Source organism: Manacus candei, unplaced genomic scaffold (genome assembly GCF_025592945.1).
Source record: "Manacus candei isolate 608988 ecotype Guabito, Panama unplaced genomic scaffold, ASM2559294v1 h1tg000041l, whole genome shotgun sequence".
Taxonomy (NCBI): domain Eukaryota; kingdom Metazoa; phylum Chordata; class Aves; order Passeriformes; family Pipridae; genus Manacus; species Manacus candei.
The window spans coordinates 2,090,987-2,101,624 of record NW_026138089.1 but is presented as its reverse complement, the minus strand read 5'-3'; positions in this window follow the sequence as shown (position 1 = coordinate 2,101,624).

Below are 10,638 nucleotides of genomic sequence, written 5' to 3'. Positions count from 1 at the left end.
CATGTTTCCATATAACTTCTTACCACTGTAGGGGAAAAAAAAAGACATTTAGATCAAATTGTGGTTTTCAAATGAAAAATCAGGAAAACAGCATAATGTATGTTGTACATGAATTGCTGCTCATTGTCTTTATTAATAGAGTGCAAAAGATATTCAAAGAAACTATTGACTGTATATGTCTGCACCTATTTTTTTAAAAGTTGAATTTGGTTATTGTATGAATTTTAAATGACCATCTTTTTGTGATACAAGCTGTAAGCACATTGTGTTGGAGAGCTCATTTCACACATATGCCTCAGATTACAGCCACCAATTGATCTTCAGAGAAATTTTGTTCTGCAGGCACTAGTCTGCCAAAGCCCTTTGTTTTCTGATGTAGCACAAGAGAAGCTGCTTCTGAGAGGATGGAAAAGAAAGTAAGAAGAATATGTCTTGGCTTAGGTTAATCAAAACTCTTTCTCTTCATCTCTGACAGAAAATCATCTGAATGAAAGATGGTTTTGAAAGGTGGACAAATGTATTTTGAATGTTAGAGGCTTGCTGCCTGTAGTAAAAGCACAGTCTTCTGTAAAGAATCCTATGCATAGAAAGTAGACTCATTTTTAAACTTGTCTCTCTATTCTATCCATTCTTTTGAATAAAAATGGAAATGTAGAACCATAGACTAAAAATTTTTTGGCCTTTGCTGGCTAATTTCCAAATTCTTTTCAAATATAAAAAAAAATACAGGAAAATTTCAAACCTTGTAGAGAATGACTTATTTTTGTTATCAAGAGATCAATAAATATTATTACTACAACATGACATCTATTTTAAATATGATTGCCATGAACATAATTGTGAAGAAAGAAAAGAATACCATTGCTGTAGTTGCAATTTCTTCATGCTATTAAAATACACATTTCTAGGCAATATTTTGGTAAGTGAACATTATGGAAAACCATGTCTCTGTTGAAGGATGGATGTCTTTATAACAGCAATTATTTCCTTCTGTATTCCCTTCCTTTCACACTTTTCCCCATGAAGTTCATATCAAGCATATTTGTAAATTATAAACAGTTAAATTGTGTTTCTGTCAAATCAAAATAAATAACATAACGTTAGAGTGATCCAAATCACATATGTAAGGACACAGTCAAGAACACTAAGAAAAATGCCTTTTCTTTCCTCATCTGCAGAAGATCCCATGCATCAACTTTTTCTCACCTGTCTCAAAGAATGAATTACAAGTACAAAGACAGTGACATGTGGAAGTAGAAGGAGAGCTTGGAACTATAAATAAGCACACATATAGTAATTTTAGCTAAGGAAAGACAATTTGTATTCTCAAAAGCCATTTATCAAGAGAAAGAGCAATTGACCTGCAGTTCCTGTTTCGGTTTCGTCTGTTGCCATCAGCTGTTCCTGGGGTAGGCTAAAGAAGTGCATCAGGTCAGAGCAGACAGGAGGTACAAAATTTGATTTGCTCAGACTGCCTTTTTTTTTTTTTTTCAATAATAAAAATACAAGATATTTTTTAAACACTCAGGCAGCTGCTTATTTTAAAAGCTGACTAAAGATTCACTAAGAACTTAAATAAAAGGTGATGAAAACATAAATATGCTTAAGAGACAAAATATGTACTCATTATTGAAATGCCTTGCTTAATCTTCTGTATCATGCAGTCTTATTTATACACCTTCCTGACAAGAACAGCATGTGGCAACTGAAATTTACATGATTTTTTATTGTGTATCCCAAAGGAATACTTGAGTAAAGATTAACATTGGCTATTATGGAAAGTGAGTAATATGTTACCTTGGGCTTAATATTGCTAGCAACTCAGTTGGAGGTTGTGTCAGATTTACAACACAGTATCTGGCTAATATTGACAGTATCACAACCTCTTTCATAACTCTTGAGGCAACTGACTTAGGTGTCAAAATTGCTATATTTTGATGTGAGGGGAGGAGGGGGATTCTGTTTTCTATTACCCTAAATTTACTTCCAGGAGGGTACCAAGCTTATTTTTGTCCCTTCTATAGACTTTTATCACTTTCTACCTTTTCCAGGCTTTTTAAATTTACATCTGGAAATGATCTACCATATTTGAATTGCATTTTATTTATACCTTGAAAGCAGCAAAATTTGCGCTTGTATTTGGCTTAGATCACAGCGTTGACGTTCAGAACTTATATCATGCAGGTAAGTATGTTTCTAAATACTCAATATGAAGTATTTTTTTCTCAAGGTAACAAAAGTATGGTTGAGACAGATAGGTTTAACCAGTCTACCTTAGTGTCGCAAATTGACACTGAATTAAGAGCTCAACACATCTTCCCTGATTGTACTCGTTGGCCCAGGTCACTATATCTACGAATTTGGGGAATCAATCATAAATATTTTTTCCTATTGAGCTATGCCTGTTGAACAACTCTACCCAAGAATAGATGTTCTATATAAGTGTGTTGGAAATATCTTGCATATTGGTATATTTTTAGGAGTCTTCCATCTTTTCCTTATCTGTTATTCTTACAGTTTAGGTTCACTTTACCTTTGAGTTTCTCACCTACATTTTGTTTTAATTCATGTCCAAATAGTTCACAAGCCTGTGTTTTCTTTCATGCAATGTAGAAACAGACGGAGCAGTTACCCTTTGGTATCTATTACGTGCTGAGGTTGCCTTTAGATGTAGGCTCAGCATGCAGCAAGTGTATGCATCCAGTTTCAGCCACTCTGAATTACACAGGTTCTCCTGTGGACCTCATTACAATTGCTGACCTTTTAGGTATGTATTCCTCCAGTAACAGACCTTTAGCCTTTAACTATTCTGGCACTATCTCATTAATTTCTACCTCTATGCCATCTCTCAGGCAACAGGAACTTTCACTCAACAACCTTACTCAGGAAGCTTACTAAAGTAGGATACATTCAGTCCTCTCTTAGGGAGTTGCCACACACTGATTAAAGAAGATTTTTCATTTCTGTTTTGAGTTTTCATACTTTTTTGTCATATTTTTTGGCTGCATATTACAAGACCTAACTACTTTTGGCATTTTTTATCTACTTCAATCCTTATAAATTATTTTAAGTCTCAGTAAAATGTGAACTGAGCACAGTCTGCACATAAGCTATAAAGATGCTAATTTGAGTATTCTTCCTTCACATTCCAACATATTTAACCGGAATTTGTTGTATTACAAGTATGCTTTGTGGATCTATTGCTGCTACATTTCCTTCTTAATACTGACTGCCTTGCTATTATCTAAATGTGTATTATACAGATTTAAAAGAAATGCCGTAATGTATGTCATCCAAGGCCATCTATAGCTCACAATTCATTACCAATGTTCTCCCTTTGCACTCAATATTAATTATATGTCTTCTGAGTGTCTTACCCTAATGGTAATTTCTTCTTGCTTAATTTTTTATTTACTTTAATTGTAATAAATTTTTTCTGCAATTAAAAGTGAAAGGTCCATAAAGTAGCAAATAATTTAAGTGGACAATTAAATAGAATACAAAATAATTGTATGCTGAAGAATCATATGGGAATTTTTCACAACTGAGGATTCAGTTGTGTTTAATTTAAGATTTATGATCTTCACAAAAAAATGTGGTTGATACAAATGAAAAATCAAAAGGCTTTATCAAACTCAAGTAATTTATGTAAGTAACAAATGAGTCTAAGAATGCACTGCAACACAAAAACTGAAGTTGCAAAGTTACATGTTTCATAGGGGTATCTGCGTTTCCCCATCAAAATGCATCAAGACTCTGCATGGGCTACAGTGACATAAAGACTTCGTTTGGTGTTATGGACACAAAAATTTCTCACATATTTCCATCTATCATTACATCACAAGGAAGTTCAGATGTGAATTAGTGAGTGGAAACACATTTCCTGATTTCTAACGGTGTCTTCTGTCATGATGTGTGTTGCCAGAACAAGACAGAGTCTGGCTTTACTTAAGAAATCAGTGTACCCGAATAATTTCCACCTTGGTTGCTCATGGGAAATGTCAGCTTCTCTTTTGGTTATATCTCTTCATGGCTTATTTGTACCTAGTTTGTGCTTTCACAAACTCGTCTTAGAGGTAGGTCAGAGCTAGAAAGATACCTGGTAGGTGACTGTAATGTGTCAGACCTGATTAGAATTATAAATGGACTGAAGTTGGGGTTACTGCAATAATAAGAACCTACACATCCATGTTGCCTTTGCAAGGAGCCTTCTCACTTTCCCTTAGTTTTCTTGTAGGTTTTTTCGTGTTGTTTGGTGCTTTGTTTTTATTTTGTTGTTTTTTTTTTACCTTACTCTGTTTCTAAAAAGAGTTTTCACTTAAGTTTTTGAAAGTCTTCAGTAAAGATATCAGGTGTGATAGCTAGCATATTTTAATATATGATAACCAAAATAAGCCATTTGGAAATGACAATGCTCCTAAACATGAAGAAAATATATGAATATATAAAATAAAACTTGTGGAAACAGGAGAGGTCTGAAGAATTTTTTGATGCAAAATGGCAACTGCAGAAATTCATTAAGAAAAAAACGGAAAGACTCTAAGTAATATCATATTCTCATTTGGCTTGATGTCTCAGCTGTTGTTATATGGCATAATTTCAGCAAAATCAATGAAGCTGGGCTAATCTGCATCCTTTCAGTTGAATGGAACTATACCAGTTCACACCAGCTGGGAGACCAGGCTGCTCTAGCAATGGCTTGTCCTTGGTTTTAGTCATTTACGGTCAGCAGATCTACTTCAAGTTATGGTCATTCCAAGAAGGATGCTAATTTATTTATGAAAAGAAGGCCAGAACTGTTTTATATGGAGAGATGTATAGAAATGCTTTGTGGCAGATATCTTTTACAAAAGGATTTGCATGCATAATTGAAAAGTGGGGATGTTAGCATGATGAAAATATCTGGAGGTAAAGAACACATAGAAAAAGTGGAGTAATGTGAAATGACAGCGAAAATATGGATGAAAGTGGCCAACTGAGTATCTGCCAACAAACACTGGTAATTCATTTTACAGTTTTAGGATTTCTGGGAAGCAAATGCTGTTCAGTAGATACGTTCACAAATGGATCGAAATTACTCTTCAGTAAAGAGAATGTAGGGAAATGTCAGAAGATGCCATAGTGATGCATTGTCTTTCAGCATGAACTTTCATTTTTGATTATTCATTAAAAATTCTTTATGTTGTAGAAAAGCCTATCATTTGACAGGATCATTAGATTTAATTAATTAGGATTTGCACATGCCTATTTAGTATTTCAGCTGTTCTGGTGCTTTGATTGTTTTTTCAACAGCACTGGGAATCCAATCTATCTCCTGGCTTGGCAAGGCCTTTCAATGTAGCTCTCAGCAGGCGAAGTCACTGGGCATGTTTTCATAAAAGTTACTCCTATTATTGGGCCTTAGACCTCCCCCAGGGAAGCATTCACAGCATAATTAGTTACTGAAACAAGAAGTCTTTTCAATTGCTTGCAGAACAACTTCAGTCTGGTGACTGATAGGAATATGAGAATTCAGGGAAAGCTAACAATAGTAAATGCCTTTAATTAGGGGGAAAAATACCAGAGAAGGCATTGAGCCATGCCTTCACTTACTCTGCTCTAAAACATGCCCTAAATTTTGTTTGCATAATTTTTTTCATTTGGTTTAGACTAGATATATGTTTAAATGAGGTCCATATTTAAATCCAATAACAAAAAGAAATCCTTTCTCTTTAGCATCCAGGCTATTGTGGTCTGATTTTAAGCTATATAAATGCACAGTTTTCTGCATATCTGCTCACCTTTGTTCATATCTAAGCATTCCTAAGCAACATCTCTGAGAATAATCTATTGCAAGTACCGGTTTATACGTATACAACTACTCTGCATAGAAATAGAGTTGTTTACACAATAAATGAAAAATTTTAATTGGAATACTATCCTCCCAATTATTTGATGATCAGGTATAAAATTCGAACCTTTGAATTTCATACCAAGGATGCAATTAACTGCAAAGTATTATTCCACTAGTTTTGATTGTACATTCGAGAAAAGCTTGGCTGAAATGTATTTTCTATTTTTTATATTGGTTTGTTTGATTGCTAGGAGTTACAAAAACGTAACTCCTACATCTCTTCTTGAGAGACAAAACACCCAAGGCTTCTTACAAATGGAACAATAGGACTTCAAGGATAGTGAAATATTTAGTTACTGTTTATTGTGAGAACTGTTACAGACTTTGAAGAACAGTTATTTGTTTTATAGCAACAAGCACCCTAGAGCTAACAGCGTTGCTTCTCTTCTTTTTTTCCTTTTGAAATAACAGGTAAGTATTAGCAGAGAATATGTGCATAGAAATTCCAGCAAATATGAGCAAGCTGCCTAACCAGAGATGGATTTTGATATGAACTGCTGGACTTTGCCCTTGTGTTGCAAAGTCATGCCAGGACTCAAATTGGGTTTTCATCACCATACTATTTGCTCAGACAAGCATGGTCCTGGATTAGAGAGCAGGAGAGCACCATGCACCATCTTCCATGGATGCTTTGGGAAAAAGGCTGGAGAAGAAGTCCTGGGACCCTGCCAACTGCCCTAGTCATTGGGTGAGAAACACACTGTCATTCACAACTGATTTACATGAGTCTTTTTCTTCTCTGTAAGCCAGACAATGAGAAAGGAAGTTAGAGTGTTGCCCCCCTAGCTAAACCTTTTCTTTCTAACTGCTTCCTAATACAGTGATGCAACTCCCTTACTCCTTTCTAATATACTTACTCAGACATTGAGTGTTTCTGCTCATAAAGAGTTTAACTGGCTTCTGAGAGAGAATGATCACAACAGAAAGTGCTGTAAGTGGTATACACAGGTCTTCAATTTTCTGTAGCTAACTCTGCCTTCATTTTTGTACATCAGAACTGCCTTTAAATATGATAAGCTATAAAACACCCAAAATACATTGTGACAAAACGCATTTCTATTGTGATCTGTAAGTGACTGTATTCTAGAGCATTAGACATGTTTTGCTAAATATTATTTGGTGTAAAAAGACAGCTTTTGCATCACATTTTGACTTCCACTTGCAAAAGGGTTATTGTATACAGGAAAACATGGAGATAGCTTTCTACTTCTGAAGCTGAGCTTTACTCCCTGCCATAGCATCCTGGCTGTCCATAGGATAGACCAGGTGGCATAAAGACCTTTTGGCAGGAGCAATGGGCTTGTCAAGCCCTTAGGATTCTATCCCTGTCTTTAGTCATTCTTCTGTTAATAAATATCAAAGATACAGGTCAAGGTTCTCTTCTTGCCCTGTGTCTGATCACATCAAACAAAATTCAATTAATTATGACCTGGGAAATTGTTTTAGGGTATCAGACCTCAGGATAGAATTTTGATACCTACACCTCCTTCTCTTTTGTGAAATATGCCAAGCTAACATTTGGCCAGAGAGGCCAGTACAAAGCAGCTTTGAGCAGCTGATGTCAAAGCAATAGCAGAAATTGGCTGAATCTCACATTAATGTCGTTTCGGACTTTGAACCACATCAAAGGGAAAATGCTAATTCTCTAAGAGAAGGCAGGATATTTAGGTGCTTTGTTGGTGCTGTTTTCAAATAAGGTAGTTTAATGAAAGTAGACAGAAGGAAAATTGGCTTATGATTATGTCTTTGGAAAGGGATGAATAAAAGGCTTTGCACCAAAATATCTGCCCTAAAGATGCAACAGTGTATCTGAATATCACAAACCAGAAGACTGAAATTCTAAACTGAATCTGTTTGCACTGAAAAGAAATATAGTATTTTCCCTCCCTAACAGGGAAAAAAAGTTATTTTAATATGAACCATAACTGTGTAAATTCAGCTTTTAACTTAGAAAAGAAAAAGAAAACGGGGAGGGGATCACACGAAATAATACAGGATATTAATTAATACATGAGGAGAGGTTCGGAGAGGTTTGGAGAGGTTTGGAGAGGGGAGGGGAGGGGAGGGGAGAGGCTCAGTGTCTTCTAGCAGAATGCTTATAAGTGTATCTTTTCTACATGCCCGTAGATAAAAATTTAAAAATAAAAATTAAAAACTCCCGTCTCTTCTGGAAAAGTTTTAAATTCGCCTGATATATACTTACAGGAACCGGACCAATGTAACTCCACCAGAAAAATAAAAGAGAACCTAGAAAAGAAAGAATAAGAGTTGGCCCTAAGCTCCCACTTGCTGCAAATGAATGGGCCAAGTGTGTGGAGCAGCACAAGAGCATCCATTGGTGAGGATTCCTGACAGATAAGCCTGTGCTTCCAGGACCCTCCAGGAGCCGACTTTCCAACTGACCAGATAATCAGAGTGGCAGGTGACAGCCCACTAGGATTCCAGATCTTTATCTGCTGCCTGCTGTTCAGTAAAAGTTGATGAACCCAAGGTAATTTATTTTTAGCAAAACATTTAGTGTTTCAGAATTTAGCATCTTTTAATGAAACAATTTTTGCTAGAAAATTTACAACCGGCTGCAAGTTGCTCTTCAGCTCTTTCAGTCTGAAAGCACTATACAATCTGAATTGAAGTTAATGTGATTCAAAGTTACCGGACTGCATCTATCACTTTCATTGCTAATTACTTATATTGGCTAACATACACCAGAAAATACATTCTTTTAGTACAGATAAGCAGTGAAGACTGAAATCCATCCCTCTGCAAGCACACTTTATTATAAACTTGATTTTTCTCTTTCTACCATTCAAAGTACAATAATTTTACTGTCACAAAAGAAAATACACTTTCTTGGAAGTTTCTGTAGATGTTTTACAATTAACAAAAAAGGGATTACCTCTATTTATGTACATTGAAATAAAATATGTTGGAAGTTTTTGAAACTCTTAATAGTAGACTAATGAGGCAGTATTTTTTAACCTGAATAGAATATTTTACACATGGAGTAAAATAACCATTTCTGGAAGAGACAAACCTTTCATGTTATGCGAAGTCTCAGAAAGAACTCCATAAACTAAGTGAACTTATGTTTCTGTATGAATAGAAACCTCTCAAAGATTTAAATTCAGTGCATCTTAAAAACATGGTTCCATTTCTTAATTATGCCACGATGATTTTCACAGATAAATACCTACAATTCCTGTTACAAACATTGGAGGTGGTGCTTTGTTACACCTTCCCTGCAGCAGTCAATAAAAATTAACACAGACCAAGCAGCGCAGATCTTGACTGCTTAGCTTCAGCTGCCGATGGAGAGTATACGTGATTTAACAGGCTGGACACGGGGACCAGACAACACTTGTTTCTTTCTTCTGACACAGTGCAAAGGCACTGACCTCGGTCGGAAAGGCAGGGCAGAATTTCAGGATTCATAGCATCTTAAACTGCTGCAATAATATTTGATGGTATTTTTCTGTCACAGCCAGAAGCTTGGTTTCACTTTCGCAATAGCTTGGGTATACAACAATGCCAATGTATTGAGCCTAAAGCTGTCCACCCTCGTGACTGGCACAGAGCAGTAATCACATCTTTTCTCCCCATCTTGGGACTGAAGAACTAACTTTTTATTTTACTGAAAGAGCTTATAAATTTGTAAAAATTAATATGTCTGAGCAGAACAATATATCATTTAAATTTTTATTCTGTTTTTAAGATAAACTATCAATTTATGAAAATTTATTTGCCTCTGGATCACTAGTTTCCATCAACAAACCTCACCCATCTCTCCTTATGATTTCTCATCAATTCTCTTTGAGATCAAATGGTTTGGGTGAGCTTCTTAGTTCGGAACTAGCTGTTCTCAGATCATTCCTCTGAATTTGTTATTTCTTATTTTGTTCCACTGAGTCAACGAATCACAGAATTGATAGGGTTAGAAGGGACCTCTGGAGATCATGTAAGCCAACCTGACTGCTATGGTGGGGTCATCTAGAGCGGGTTGCACAAGAACACGTCCAGGTGGGTTTTGAATGTCTCCAAAGCGACTCCACGACCTCCCTGGGCAACTCATTCCAGTGGTCTGCCACCTGCAATGTAATGAAGTTCTTCCTCATGTTGAAGTGGAACTCCTTGTGTTTTAGTTTATGGCTATTACTCCTTGTCCTGTAGCTGAGCACTGCTAGAAAAGAGTCTGACACCATCACTCATCTTTGAGATATTTATATGTATTGATGAGATTCCCTCTCATTCTTTTTCTACACTAAACAGGCCCAGTTCCAGCATGTGAGGAGAGATGCTACTGACCCCTAATCATCTTTGTGGTCTTCCATTGGACCCTCTCCAGTAGCTCCTTGTCTTTCTTGAACTGTGAAGACCAGAATTAAACACAGCAGTCCAGATGTGACGTCACTTGGGCTGAGTAGAGGGGGAGGATCAGCTTTCTCAACCTGTTGGCCATGATCTTCCCAGGATACCATTTGCCCTCTTGGCCACAAGAGCTCCTAATCAACTTACCATCCACCAAGACCCCTAGGTTCTTCTCGGTAGAGCTGCTCTCTAGTAGGTCAGCCCCCCAACCTGTATTAGTACCTGGGTGTATTCCTCCCCTGCTGCAGGACCCTACACTTGCCCTTGTTGAACATCGTTATGTTTCTCTCCACCCAAATCTCCAGCCTATCAAAGTCCTGCCATTCATGGCAATACAAGCTTCAGGTGTATCAGCCACTCCCTCCATTTTCGTGTCATCA